Here is a 14,249-nt window from a genome sequence, read left to right on the forward strand (position 1 = left end):
ACTTCTCACCTTATTTCTAGGGCTCTTTATCAGCAAATTCACTATAACACATACCACAGAGAAGTACAAGGCAAGTTTCTAAAATCTTCAGTGGAAAGTAAGAAGTGAGATTCTATCTGCCATTCCCAAAGAAGGCCTTAGGTTATCATCCCTGCTTCAGATTATCTCCAAGTCCCCTTAATATCATGTAACTTCTAGTATTTTCCTTAATGCCTATGGTTATCCATTGACTTTAGGAACTTCCTATCAGTAAGTGTTTGGAGACACTCATGTAGCAAACAAATTAATATCACTCTAAACTTGTAGTGGCCACCCTCAAGACTGGCTTCTCCACTATCAGTTAATGCTCCTGTTCAACCTCAACAACTGCTTCAAACCTCAGCCTCACAACTGGTTCAAACCTCAGCCTCTCTTTGGACATCCTCTTCCACACTTCCTGCACTCTCAGATCTCCAATCCCATAGAGACACAATCAATAACCCTGCAGCTAGCCAGCCTTCTCTTGCTTCCTCTTCTTGTTACACCGGTGAAGGTGGAAGAACCGTTGAATGGTGGTGCTCGTGGTGATCTAATCTATACCCTTTCCATTTTTGACCCTACTTTCCCTCCTTATACCAGTGTATACCTTATACCTTATATAAGGTATACCAGTATATACCTTATACTCATTTAGCCACAAAAAATAATTTTGAGAAACTCCTCTCACATTTTTAAGTTAACATCCAAAAGTTACCACATAACTTTGCATAGGATATCATCAGGAATGAAAGAATACATATAGTAAACTTGATAACAACATTTAATAACAGTTATTTCATTCTTTTAAACATGGCAAAGGTTTTAAAGCATGTGAAATCAACACAGTGACTGCATTCCCACCTTCAGCCAGTTAAAAAATACATGAATAAAGCTGGGTGCAATGGCTCATGCCTATAATCCCAGAACTTTGAGAGGCCAAGGCAGGTGGATCACCTGAGGTCAGGAGTTCAAGACTAGCCTGATCAACATGGCGAAGCCCCACCTCTACTAAAAATACAAAAATTAGCCAGGCGTGGTGGTGTGCACTTATTATCCCAGCTACTCGGAGGCCCAGGCAGGAGAATCGCTTGAACCCAGGAGGCGGAGATGCAGTGAGTGGAGACTGCACCACTGCCCTCCAGCCTGGGCAACAGAGTGACACTCCATCTCAAAAAAAAAAAAAAAAAAAGAAAACATGAATACCCACTTCTTTAACATTAGAAAATGGTACATCAGGCCAGGCACGGTAGTGGCTTACGCCTGTAATCCCAGCACTTTGGGAGGCCGAGGTAGGCAGATCACGAGGTCAGGAGATCAAGACCATCCTGGCTAACACGGTGAAACCCCGTCTCTACTAAAAAATACAAAAAATTAGCCGGCAGTGGTGGTGGGTGTCTGTAGTCCCAGCTACTCGGGAGGCTGAGGCAGGAGAATGGCGTGAACCCAGGAGGTGGAGCTTGCAGTGAGCCCAGATCGTGCCACTGTACTCCAGCCTAGGTGACAGAGCAAGACTCCATCTCAGAAAAGAAAAGAGAAGAAAGAAGAGAAGAGAAGAGAAGAGAAGAGAAGAGAAGAGAAGAGAAGAGAAGAGAAGAGAAGAGAAGAGAAGAGAAGAGAAGAGAAGAGGTTACATCATTCCTTTTCATCTTTGAACTCATAATTATGTTCTACTTCTACAATAAAATTTTAACCCAGTGCAATACATTTTGTGCTTGAAAGTCTTTTATTGATTATCTTATCACCCAATACTGCAAAAAATATATATGTTGGTAAATTTAATTTTTATTGAATCTCCTGGGACCATAAGGTTCTAAGTGATAGCATTTTTCTTCTGCATTGAGTTCTCATTAAATTAGCATTAAATACAATTGATAAACCCAATGTAACATAGTTTGTATTTTGACAAATATATATATTAATTACATAAAACAAAATTTAGATGGAACTATTAATTTAAATGCTTTTTTTCAATTATTTCATGGGTCTATGGATAACATAACTTATTGAAAGAAACAGGTAATGTTCTACATGAATTTATTCCTGTTTTTCATTTTTATGTAAGTGCCTAGAACATTTTTTACACAAATAGGTGATAGAAATGGAAGGAGTTGTATTATAGCAATGTCACTCAATTCTTTAAACTCTTGAGTTATATGACAAAAATCAAACAGTGATCTAGCATCAAAAATTATTTTAATGATCTATCAGCTGACAGTTCTATTAGGCATTTCTTTCATTTTATGGAAAAGAAAAAAAAAAAAACAGAAAGGACCTGAGTTGCAAAAAGATTTATTACCCTCTCATTTAGATCATTCAGTTTCCAAATATAAATGCTATTGCTTCTGTGTGGGGCCTAGGGAGGCAATGTAGCCAGTAGGAATAAGCTGCAGGTCCTCCCTTCATATGCCAGGGCATATATCAGGCCAATCGAGTCTCCCACAATTCAGAACCAACTATCTACTTACCTATTGGTCATTCTAACTCACAAAAACTTTCTGAATCTGTCCACTTGCCTCTATTCCCGCCCCTGGCCTTGCCCAAGAAAAAGCCTCCATACTACCTTGCCTGGAATGCATAACCACACTGTAGCCAGAAAGGTTAAAAGGATAAAATAAAACTGGATCATGTCCTGACTCTCCTTAAAATCTCCAATAGCATCCCAGGTTTAGGATAAAGTACAAGTTCCTTTATCATGGCTTATGGGCACTGCCAATCTCTTCTTAGCTCATCTCCTGGACCCATCTCTGCCACTTTTCTCTACACTCCAACCTCTCACCAGTCTGGATGTTTTTCCATTTTTCAAAGGCTCCAGAACCTACATATAGGCTCTTTCCTTTATCCTCTTTACCCAATTCCTACTTAAATAAAAGACTTAGTTTAATTTTATTTCCTCCAGAAAGACTTCTCTCATCCCTAACTTAGCAAATGAATGCTCCCGTGGAACTTTCAAAAATATATATACAATATGTTATTATATATTATAGCCACCATTCTTTGCAATAGATCACTAAAGTTTATTTCTCTTGTCTAACTTAAACTTGGTACCCTTTGATCAACATCTTACTTTCCCCATCCACTCCCCTCCCCTATCCTGTGATGCTCTTAATTTCTTAATGACAGCACACATAATATGTCACTGGAGCAACCTAATGTCTCATTTCACTTTGTGACTATCAAGTTTACACTCCAGGATCTTATCTATCTTGTTTTTGTATACCTAGTACTAAACCTGAAATGCTGTAAGTGCTACATAAATGAATAGGTGGCAAGTTAAAGAGTTTTCTTATTAATTCATAACCAAAATTTTGTTAGCAGTATATTCACCATTCTCTGACCCCAAATTTGCTTGAAATACACAATTCTCCATTATCACTTGAAGGCAAATTTAGCATTTCTTTTCCAATGACTTATAAAAGCATCAAAGATTCCAAAGTGACTAAACATAGAGATCTAACCACCAAGAGGTTGCTTTTCTATTGCATTAAAGATGCTATTAAGGAAAAAGCCAGCTCTCTTGAGTGGACACTGACTGTAGCTTTTACCAGTATTCCATTTAGATAGAATCACATCAGTCACCTACATGGATTCAGGTAGGAATTTCATTGATTTAAAGGATTTCCTTCCCCCAGATGCTCCAAAGAGGCTTAAAATAGAAGTTATTAATTTCTGACAAATTTCCATATACTATATTTGTGTCTGCTTTGCCTTTTATATATAAACTCTTTGTGTGATAACATTATTTTTATCTGCATGCTCACAGTAATTGACTATTAAGTATTTCAAATTTCTTTTGTACAGTAAAAATTAGCAAAAACAAATGTATAATTGGCTTTAATAAAACAAATGAGTGTCTTGCAAAAAGCATTGTATTTGCTAAGAATACAGTTGAATCGTATTCACCAACACTGTTTGCCTTATTAAACCACCCATTATAATTGCTTTTATGGATAGCATCTTTCATATAAACTAGTGCAATGTGATAAGCCAACTGCTGTTAAATGACTGATTTCATTTATAGAGCCAGATGAAGGGATGCCTTTCATATTAACACTCTAAGGCATAAGACAATCATCCAGGGAATTCTTAGATAATCAATAAGCATCTGTCATGTAAATAGTTAACCTTCATATGAACCATTTCCATGGTATGCATTCACTGGGTGTATATAGATATTAATGACCTGAAAGGTGCCCAAACTTTCTCAACTTTAATTACTTTGTAGTTTCTCTTCTGTATTCCATTCTAAGCCATTGCATGAATGCTATTTTTGAGTCAGGTTGCCTGAAGATATTTTGTAAGGATAAGGTTTCCCATATAAGGAACAGAATACTGAACCCTGAGCATTCCTTTCTTAGTCCATATCACTGCCCTACTTCCCCATCCTTGAAAAGATACAATCATTTTGTCATTTTTCAAGGTCTAAATCTTGCTGTTGTATTTTCTGTTTCCCCATGTTGCACTGCCAACCCTTACCACTTATGCTGTGTCACCCAGGCACATGGTAATCATCTTACAATCTGGATCATTTTTACCCTTGCTCTTCACATAGGCACCAAATAGAATAAAAATTTGGCAAGTATTTGTCTATTCATTTGTTTCATAAATATATTGAAAGCGTACTATCAACTATGCATAAGCACTGTGCTGGGTACTGGGGTAAACAGTGATTGGAGGGGACAACAACCTGACTTCCTGGGGCTTCCAGCCTTGCAGAGGAAACATACAATAAACACACAAACATGCACAATCCTAAGCCATAAGCGTTGCAAAGAAAACTAAAAGTAAAATGGTACTGTGCTAGAGAATAATGATGAAGAAAGGATTCATTTTAATTACGAGGTTGAGGAATGCATCTCTGAATTAGCTGCATTTAATCTAAGACCTAAGAATGAGGTCGCAGTTGGAAAAGACAGACAGGCACAAAATGAGGCTGGAATGACAACAAAAGAGCCTTGTCAGCCATCATAAAGAGCCTATAGTTCATCTAACAGGCAAAATTGGATTTGCCTTCAAAAAGAAAGCACTTTGGCTGACAAATGGATGAAAAGTGGCAAGACTAGGTGCAGGGAGAGTTAGTTCAAGTAAGAGATGATGTGCGTTGGCTTAGGATGTTGATGGTAGGCAAGGGTCTGTACTACGACAGATAGTTTTGAGATACATAGAAGGGGAAAGCTATAGATTTTGGTGACAAATTGCATGTGAGAGGTAAAAGGGACAAGCAAGGATGACCCCCCAGAGTTCTTCCCTAAACAACTAGATACATGGTAGTAGTCTTTACTGAGATAAGGAAGACTGAGAGAGAAACAGGTTTGGAGGATGGAATTCAAGGTGCCATTTGGATGTGTTAAGTTTGAGAAGCTCATAAGATAATTAACTGAAGATGTCAAGATGGCAACTGGAGATTCACAGGTAGAGAATAAGATCTATCAGAGAGAAGGTATAGGGGATAGGGAGAGTTAAAAAACAAGGCCCAGGTTTAGCTGACAGAAACACCAACATTTTGAGGCAGAACAATGAAAAGTCATCAAGTGAGATATGAAGAAAAACAAGAGGGTCTGGAGTTTAAAAAGCAAAATTTTCAAGAAGGAAGTGGTCAACTAAATCCAGCACTGAGTAAAACCTAAGACCAATAAGGACAATGATGTGTCCACTGAGTTAAACCATACAAAGCTCATTCATGACCTCGATGAGAACAGTTTCAACAGAGTGTTGGGGTTAAAAACAAGATTAGAGGTAAAGCATTAGAGACAGCATATGTAGACAAATTTTTAAAGACAGTGAATGGAGCAGATGTTAGGGAGGAATATGGCGTCAATTATTTGAGGTTTATTTTTAAACACTGATCTGGTAACAAGGAAGAGATGAATGATACAAAGAGAAGAAACGAGTTAGAGAAGGAAGTCCCACAGAAGGCAGAAAATTAGGAATAGAATCCAGTGGAAAATAAAAAAACTGGCTTTGATAGGAGGAAGAGGAAGGGCAATAGAAGGAGGAAGAGAAGGAAGAGTAGGAGGAGGAAGAGGAGGGATATTTTCCCTATTGTAATAAAAGGGGAGAATGATGTAGATGCATTTATAGATTTGGGTAGGAAAAAGCAAATGAACTTCATTCAGTTGGCTTCCATCTTCTCAATGGCCTAAGAGGCAAGGTCACTGGCTGATATGATTTGGCTGTGTCCCACCCAAATCTCATCTTGAATTGTAGCTCCCATAATCCCCATGTGTTGTAGGAGGGACCCAGTGCGAGGTAATTGAATCATGGGAGCAGTTCCCCCAGGCTATTCTCCTAAGCAAGTTCTCATGTGATCTGATGGTTTTAAAAGGGGCTTCCCCCTTGGCTTGGTTCTCAATCTCTCTACTGCCGCCCTGTGAAGAGGTGCCTTCCCCCATAACTGTAAGTTTCCTGAGGCCTCCCCAGCCACATGGAAATGTGAGTCAATTAAACCTCTTTTCTTTATAACGTACCCAGTCTTGGGTATTTCTTCACAGCAGCATGAGAATGGACTAATACATCAGCTGACAGAGAAGTGGGAAGAAGAGGTCTAAAAAGATTTGAGGAGAGCAGATGAAAGGACAGAGCCATTTCAGGAAGTAGAAAATTGAGCCTATTGGAGAAGTATAGTAGGATAGCAGTTTGGCGCTGACTGGCTATTTGAGGTTTTTTATCGTGCATTTAAAATTAAATCTTGGCACCTCTTGTGTATTTCTTCTCTAGGAATATTCAGCCGCTTGAGGGCTGGCAAGGAGACAGTGAATGACAGATTCATGGCGTCAGAGTTCTTCTAGAAATAAATAACAGAAAAAGAAAGGTAAAAAAGTTGAGGGCTTTAGCAAGGGAGTTATCAGGGGTAACTATGGAGGTTAAGCTGACTATGGAGGAAAGTGAAGAGGCAGTGGCAGAGGTGAGGAATGGACAGTGAGAACGTAGAACGTATTGCAGGGGAGAGTAGAAAAGGCGATTGTTTGAAAAGATAAGGGAACCAAGAGGTCAGGAGTTGGATGAGTAAATGGGTGTCAAAGCCACCTGTGATGGCTAATACTAAGTGTCAACTTGATTGGATTGAAGGATGCAAGATATTGTTTCTGGGTGAATCTGTGAGGGTGTTGCTAGAGGAGGTTAACATCCGAGTCAGTGGACTGTGAGAGGCAGACCCACCCTTAATCTGGGTGGGTACCTTCCAGTCAGCTGGCAGCATGGCTAGAAAAAGCAGCAGGAGAGGGTGAAATAAGCTGACTTGCTGAGTCTTTGGTCCATCATCTTTCTCCAGTACTGAATGCTTCCTGCCCTCGAACATCAGACTCCAAGTTGTTCAGCTTTTGGACTCTTGGACTTACACTAGGGGTTTGCCAGGGGCTCTCTGGCCTTTGGCCACAGGCTGAAGGCTGTACTGTTGGCTTCCCTACTTCTGAGGTTTTGGGACTTGGACTGGCTTCCTTCCTCCTCAGCTTGCACATGGCCTATCATGGACTTCACCTTGTGATCATATGAGCCCATTCTCCTAATGAACTCACCTCCATATATACATGTATCCAATTAGTTCTGTCCCTCTAGAGAACCCTGACTAATACAGTCACTAAAAATAATAATCTGGTTTGGGGAGGGAAATAAGACTTTGGCGTCAGGAGCTAATCTTCAATGAACGAAGAGGGATGACCAGGATATCAGTAGATGACAACAAGGATTTGGAGGTAAAGGTGTTACATCTGTTCAGGGGTTTTTGAGGGGTGGTAGGGGGAGGAGATTGCTAAACCTTTAAAAAGATAATAGAGGACAAGGGAAAAAAACAACCCATGCTACACCCTTTTTATTTATTTTACATTTCACTGAAAACTTTTTGTTGGCATTTTAGATGGAAATAGGAATTTATTTGCTAGGAATGGTGATCCCATCTTACTCCCCTGGGACCCGTTTGTGGCTTCTTCTTTGCAGGTTCTATGTGTGGCATCAAGCAGCCTGCATTCGCTTTGATAAAAAACAGTTTCTGCTTGATAGGGCTGTGGGGAAGCCCAACTTCAAACATCAATTGACTGCCTGCTCTGACTAGTTCAAATCCTTGTGGTCTGGCAGCTCAACAAGAGTACTTCTTAAGAGTTAGATTTATAGAGTGCCCTAATATAATTTTTTTTCTACTAGCAATCATAAATAATAATGAAATATCCAGTACCCATCTATACATTTAGTCATATATATTATTTCCCCAAATTGTACAAACTATGGGAAACTACTTCTTTTCCTTAACTGTATATCATATTTTTCCAACAACATTAAAGACTCTTCTATAACATGGTCTTAATAAATGCACAGTATCACATTGGATAAATCAGCTGGGAGTTATTTATGCAATTTACTATTTTTATATGTCTCAGTTGTTTCCAAATTTGGAGTATTATACATAATACTGTATGAGCAACCCTAGGCATAAATCTTTGAAGATATCTTTAGATATTATTATCTACAACAAATCATTTGACATAGTATTATTTAGTCATAGAAAATGGGAATTTCTAAGGTTTTTGAAACATATTATCCAACTGTCTTCAGAGGAAGTTTGTACAAGCAGCATCTAAGAGTGCCCTTATACCTTGCCAAGCTTGGGTATATTCTTTTCATATGGTTTGGTTGTGTCCCCACCCAAATCTCATCTTGAATTGTAGCTCCCATAATTCCCACATGTCACTGGAAGGATATGGTGAGAGGTAATTGTACCATGGGGGTGGGTCTTTCCCAGGCTGTTCTCATGATAGTAAGTCTCATGAGATCTGATGGTTTTATAAAGGGGAGTTCCCCTTTACATTCTCTCTTGCCTGTTGCCATGTAAGACATGCCTTTGCTCCTCCTTTGCCTTCCACCATGATTATGAGGCCTCCCCAGCCATATGGAACTGTGAGTCTATTAAATCTCTTTTTCTTTATAGATTACCCAGTCTTGGGTATGTCTTTATTAGCAGCATGAGAACAGACTAATACATTTTTTTTTTTTTTTGAGACAGAGTCTTGCTCCGTCACCCAGGCTACAGTGCAGTGGCATGACCTAGGCTCCGTCTCCTGGGTTCAAACGATTCTCTTGCCTCAGCCTCCCTAGTAGCTGGGATTATAGGCATGTGCCACCATGCCCGGCTAATTTTTGTATTTTTGGTAGAGATGGGTTTTCACCATGTTGGCCAGGCTGGTCTCAAACTCCTGACCTCAGGTGATCTGCTTGCCTCAGCCTCCCAAAGTGCTGGGATTATACGCGTGAGCCACTGTGCCTGGCTTCTTTTTCTTTTAACAGATGAAAAAACAAAGACCCAAAAGAAAGAGTCTTGTTTATAAGTTGCATCCACTGCAGAACCCGGGTGTGTTGATGTGCTATGGTGTGTCCCATCCAACACACAGCAAGTAATGTAACCACTTACTTTCCCCTAAAATGCCTCTCCTTGACTTCTTTGTGATTCTACATCCTGAATGCAAATTATTTCCTGCTGTCATTTTGACCATGTTAATCCTTAACACTAAATCCCCAAAAGCGCCCTGAATTAAATTTAAATTTCTTCCATAAATTTTATTTCCTATTGACAGACTTGCTCCGACCACATCTCTAAACTTCAGGTACCAAGTCATTATCAGCTTGCTGCCCAACTTCTCCACATTCCCTCTTCCTATCAAGTTTAATTTCTGAGTGAAGCTCCCAGGTAAACACAAATGGCTATCATCTCATTGTTTTCTATTGTGTTTCATTATCTCCTTTATTATTTTCCCAATTTCCTTCTGTGTTTTCGGTCTTCCTCATAACTGGATTTATTTTCATTTGTTATGTATCCTTTCCAGCCCTCATCACTGTATCTCTTTCCATTTTAGACTTATTTTGCTGGAACGCTTCAAACTATAATTGATTTCTTAGTTATTCCAAACCCTTTATAATAAAATGAATGTTCTATGTTCATCAAGTTCAAAACCACATTTTCCACTGGCTATTGCTTTCAATGGTACAGTAATAGCTACCACACAAAACTAAAGGAACAAAAAGAAGAACCAATGATGCAACACTGCAATATTCTACCTGTTCCATAGCCATGACAAGCCTTTTGCACATAATACTTTATACAACTTCAAGAAAAAATAAATAAAAAGTCCTTTTTCTGGATGGAAATTCTACTCTTGCTAGCCTAACAGTGGTCCCATTTAGGGCAGGAAGTTAGAAATTCATTTCATTGTAATGTTTTTGTTTTCCAATTTGTAGAACTATTTCCAGACTACAATTAGAGGAAAACATATTCTTTACACAAAATCAATATTTTATTGTTAAAAAGACAATGTATCAATCATGCAATAGATTCTTCAGCACTGTCATTCAAAAAGAATCCTTAACATGTTTACCAAAAGTATGAAATTCAACCTGCAGAGGTTTCTTGTTTGGTATGCATAAAACAAGTAGACCTCTTCTTTGACCAAGACCACATACATCATGAAACACACTAGGCCTAACCACCCAACACATCCATCCTGGGAACACGCTTGCTAATTTCTTTCCCAACAACATTTTTACCCAACTTTCAGCCAGAATCCCTAGACCAGTCAACAACATATCTCTGGCTTCTCATTATCTTTGAGCACAGCCCCAAGGGACATCATCTTTAGGTACCAATCATTTCTCCCACGTTCATCTTCCTACTGATCTTCCCTTCCCTAGTTCCTCCTGATTCCCCCACAGCCAATCCCTCTCCAGTCCTTGTCTCTGGGCTCCCTGGAAACCCTCTTGCTGATTACCACTGTCCCCCTGACACTCCCATCTGTGATTTTCCAAGCTTATCTCAGGATGCTCAGAGCTCTTTACCACCCTATTTAGATCCTGCACTTCCTAGGTACTGATTTTCCCCTTTTAGCCCTCTCTGATAGAGACTGCACATTCTCTCACACCCAATACACAAGCATTCTTGTTTATATTTTGTCTGCCACTTCTGGTTACTTTTCTGCCTTTGTAGGACACTTCTAAGAGGCTCATGACCTCTGACTCTACTATCCCCAACACCTCCTTTTCCTTATTATTACAATCCTATGATCTTTTTCACAACCAGTGAAGCTTTCACATTTGTCTTTCTCTGATCCTCAACTCCTGCCATCCATCCCAACACCTACTTAACAACCACACTGACAGCCACTGTTGAACTGTGTCATATCTCAGGCTACCTACCTCTGCTCTAGCATCTTATACTCTGAATTCACACTCTCAGAACATAATCTCGCAACAATCCATTTTTCTCACTCTTGCACTTTAACATCCTCTGCAGGCTATGTGCTCTACCTCTTTTCCAAATCTGGTCAATGTGGCACATTTCTTCAACTTTCCTACCACGCTACCCTTCAGAACAATGGGCTCTGTGTATCCCTCTTATACCCAAGCAGACAAATGCTGCTGGAAACAAGCACACAATCATTCACATCGATGCCATTAACATTTTTATTTCCAACATTAGAGGGAACGATAGCTTGTATTGGCACTTTATGACTGGTCAGTACAGAGACCGAGGCCAGTGCCAGAAGGTTAGCCCTCCTATGTACTCTATCAGCAGTCTTCACATAAACCCCACCCTCCATTAAACACATAATCTTAGTAAATACAGCGAGTGTATACAAGCCAGTTCCAAAAAAAATTTCCTACTTTCGTGCTACTCAAACTTTTGTGCATGGGCCTTGATATGGCTTGGGTCTGTGTCCCTGCCCAAATCTCATGTCAAATTGTAAATCCCAATGTTAAAGGCGGGGCCTGGTGGAAAGTGAGTGCATCACGGGGTGGATTTCCCCTTTGGTACTGTTATTATGATAGTGTATTATCACGAGATCTGGTTGTTTAAATGTATGTAGCACCTCTCCTCCCGCCTTCCTCCCGCTCTGGCCATGTAAGACACACCTGCTTCCCCTTTGCTTTCTGCCATGGTTGTAAGTTTCCTGAGGCCTCCCTAACCATTTTTCATGTACAGCCTATGGTACCATGAGCCAATTAAACTTCTTTTCTTTATAAATTACCCACTCTCAGGCATTTCTTTATAGTAATGTGAGAACGGACTAATTCAGGACTATAGTATCAGCATCACTTGGGACTTGGGAGTGTGACAAATTCAGAATTTCAAGCCCCACCCCAGACCTAATGAATCAAAATCTGCATGTTAGCAAGATTCCCACAGGATCAATAGGCACAGTAAGGATGGAGGAGCCCTGTACTGGCCCCACCTGCTTTCTTCTCCAATCCTTCCCTCAACATGCACACACTCTGGAGTTTCACTGAGGCAGCCCCTCTTTGCTTTCCTAACTGGCCGCTTCCACATTACCCCTCATACCTCTCTTTCCACCTTACCCAGAGTAGGTGGTCTTACCACCTCCCATACAGACAAGATGTAGATCCGGGTAAGAGTTGCCTTAACTTCTTAATCCTCAACCACTATATTTGTCAATTTCCACAAGTATCTTCACCTATTTCTGTTTGTCTTGGGTTCCATTCCTATCCAAGTTAATCATTTGGATCCTAACATTTTCAGGACCCTGTTCCATGATTTGCCTCCTTTCTCTGCTATATCATGAACCCATCTATCTTTACTGGCCCCATCATCTCAGCCTGTGAACATGCTCAGATACTGCCCATCTTTTAGAAAGCTTCTGTTGACTTTGAGTCCCTATAAGCAATTTAGTTCCATTTTTGTGGAAGAAGTCTACACTCATGCCTCCAATTCCTCCATTCCCATCCAGTCCTCCCTTGGCTTCCATACTGCTCCTGTGCTCCTCCCAGGTATTGGTCTTCAGCAAATTCCATCCTTGGACCTCCTCTTCTCCTACAACTCACCCTCCCTGACCTGTTTCCTCAGCTCCCAAGACTTTGACTACAATTTCATGCTGAGTGACTCCCAAGCCTACATCTCCAGACCCATATTTCACCTAGGATCTGAATAGTTATACTTGGAACCTCAAATTCAGCATCTCCAAAAACTCAATTTACCTTTCCCGTCAAATCAATCCAGTGATCCCGACCTGGTTGATCATCTATACAGTTGTCAAAACCAGTACCCTGAGAGTTTTCTACCCTTTCCATTCCAAGCCTCACTGCCTTTTTAACTTTTCATCATTTCTCACATGGACCAAAACGATGGGTTCCTGTTTCCCTGCCATATCCTTTTGCCTATTCCAATCCATCTTCTACACTATGCTCTAAAAGACAAAAAGGAGTATATCACTAATCTTCTCAGGGTCCTTCAACAACTCACCATTACCCACAGGATAAAGTTTAAACTCCTTAATATGAAAAACCTTTCAAACTCCTAAGCTCTGATGCTCTTTTAGACTCATCTTTTGCCAATTCAACATGTTCTTCCCATGCTCTAACCTGAGCTTCTTGCAATCCTTGAACATACCCCATGCTTTCCTAACTCCGCATGTACTGTAGAGAATATTCTTCTTGGTTACTTCTTACTTGTCTTTTGAGACACAGCCTAAATGTTTCCCTCTGTGAATTCTTCCCTTGCCCTAACCTTCCAAGCAGAGTTAAGTGCTTCTGCCTGAATTCTCCCTTGCAATATGCCCTTTATTTCATCATGTATCACTCTGTAACACTAAGAGCCTAAAGCGGGGTGGGGGGGCTCCCCTTGAGACCGTGAACCCCCTGAAGGCTGAAATTATGTTCTATTTTATTATTTATATCCTCAATATCCATTTGTTATGGACTGAATATTTGTGACCCCCAAACTTATATGTTGAAGCCCTAACTCCAAATATGATGGTAACTGAAGGTAGAGCCTTTGGGAGATAATTAGGGTTAGATAAGGTCATGAGGACGGAATCTTCATGATAGCATGAATGCCCTTGTAAGATCGGACACCAGAGGGTGTGTTTCCTGTCTCTCTCTCCATCACATGAAGACACCATGAGAAGGGAGTCATCTGCCAGCCAGGAAGAGAGCCCTCACTAGGACCAAATCCACCAGCACCTTAAGCTTGGTCTTCCCAGACTTTAGAACTGTGAGAGATAAGTGCCTGCTTTTTAAGCCACCCAGAGTATGGTGTTTTATTATAGCAGAATGAGTTGATTAATGTACCAGTCCAATTCTTAACTCATACAAGGTGGTGTAATAGTGATTATCGAAGGACCAAATGTACATGGAGGAATGAGAAATGGCCTGTGCTGTCCAACACCAAAGTGATACGGCCCAAAAATCAGAGAAAACCAAAATCAGTACCCCTCTTGGGTTTTACAGCATAGACCATGGCA

General features: G+C 40.2%; 1 protein-coding gene across 1 annotated transcript in view; it reads right to left on the reverse strand.

Annotated features, from left to right (window-relative positions):
* HS6ST3 (heparan sulfate 6-O-sulfotransferase 3) overlaps positions 1-14,249 on the reverse strand; it is a 771,625-nt gene that overhangs the window by 616,796 nt on the left and 140,580 nt on the right. The window lies entirely within an intron of this gene.

This window comes from Rhinopithecus roxellana, chromosome 18 (genome assembly GCF_007565055.1).
Source record: "Rhinopithecus roxellana isolate Shanxi Qingling chromosome 18, ASM756505v1, whole genome shotgun sequence".
NCBI classification, from domain to species: Eukaryota; Metazoa; Chordata; class Mammalia; order Primates; family Cercopithecidae; genus Rhinopithecus; species Rhinopithecus roxellana.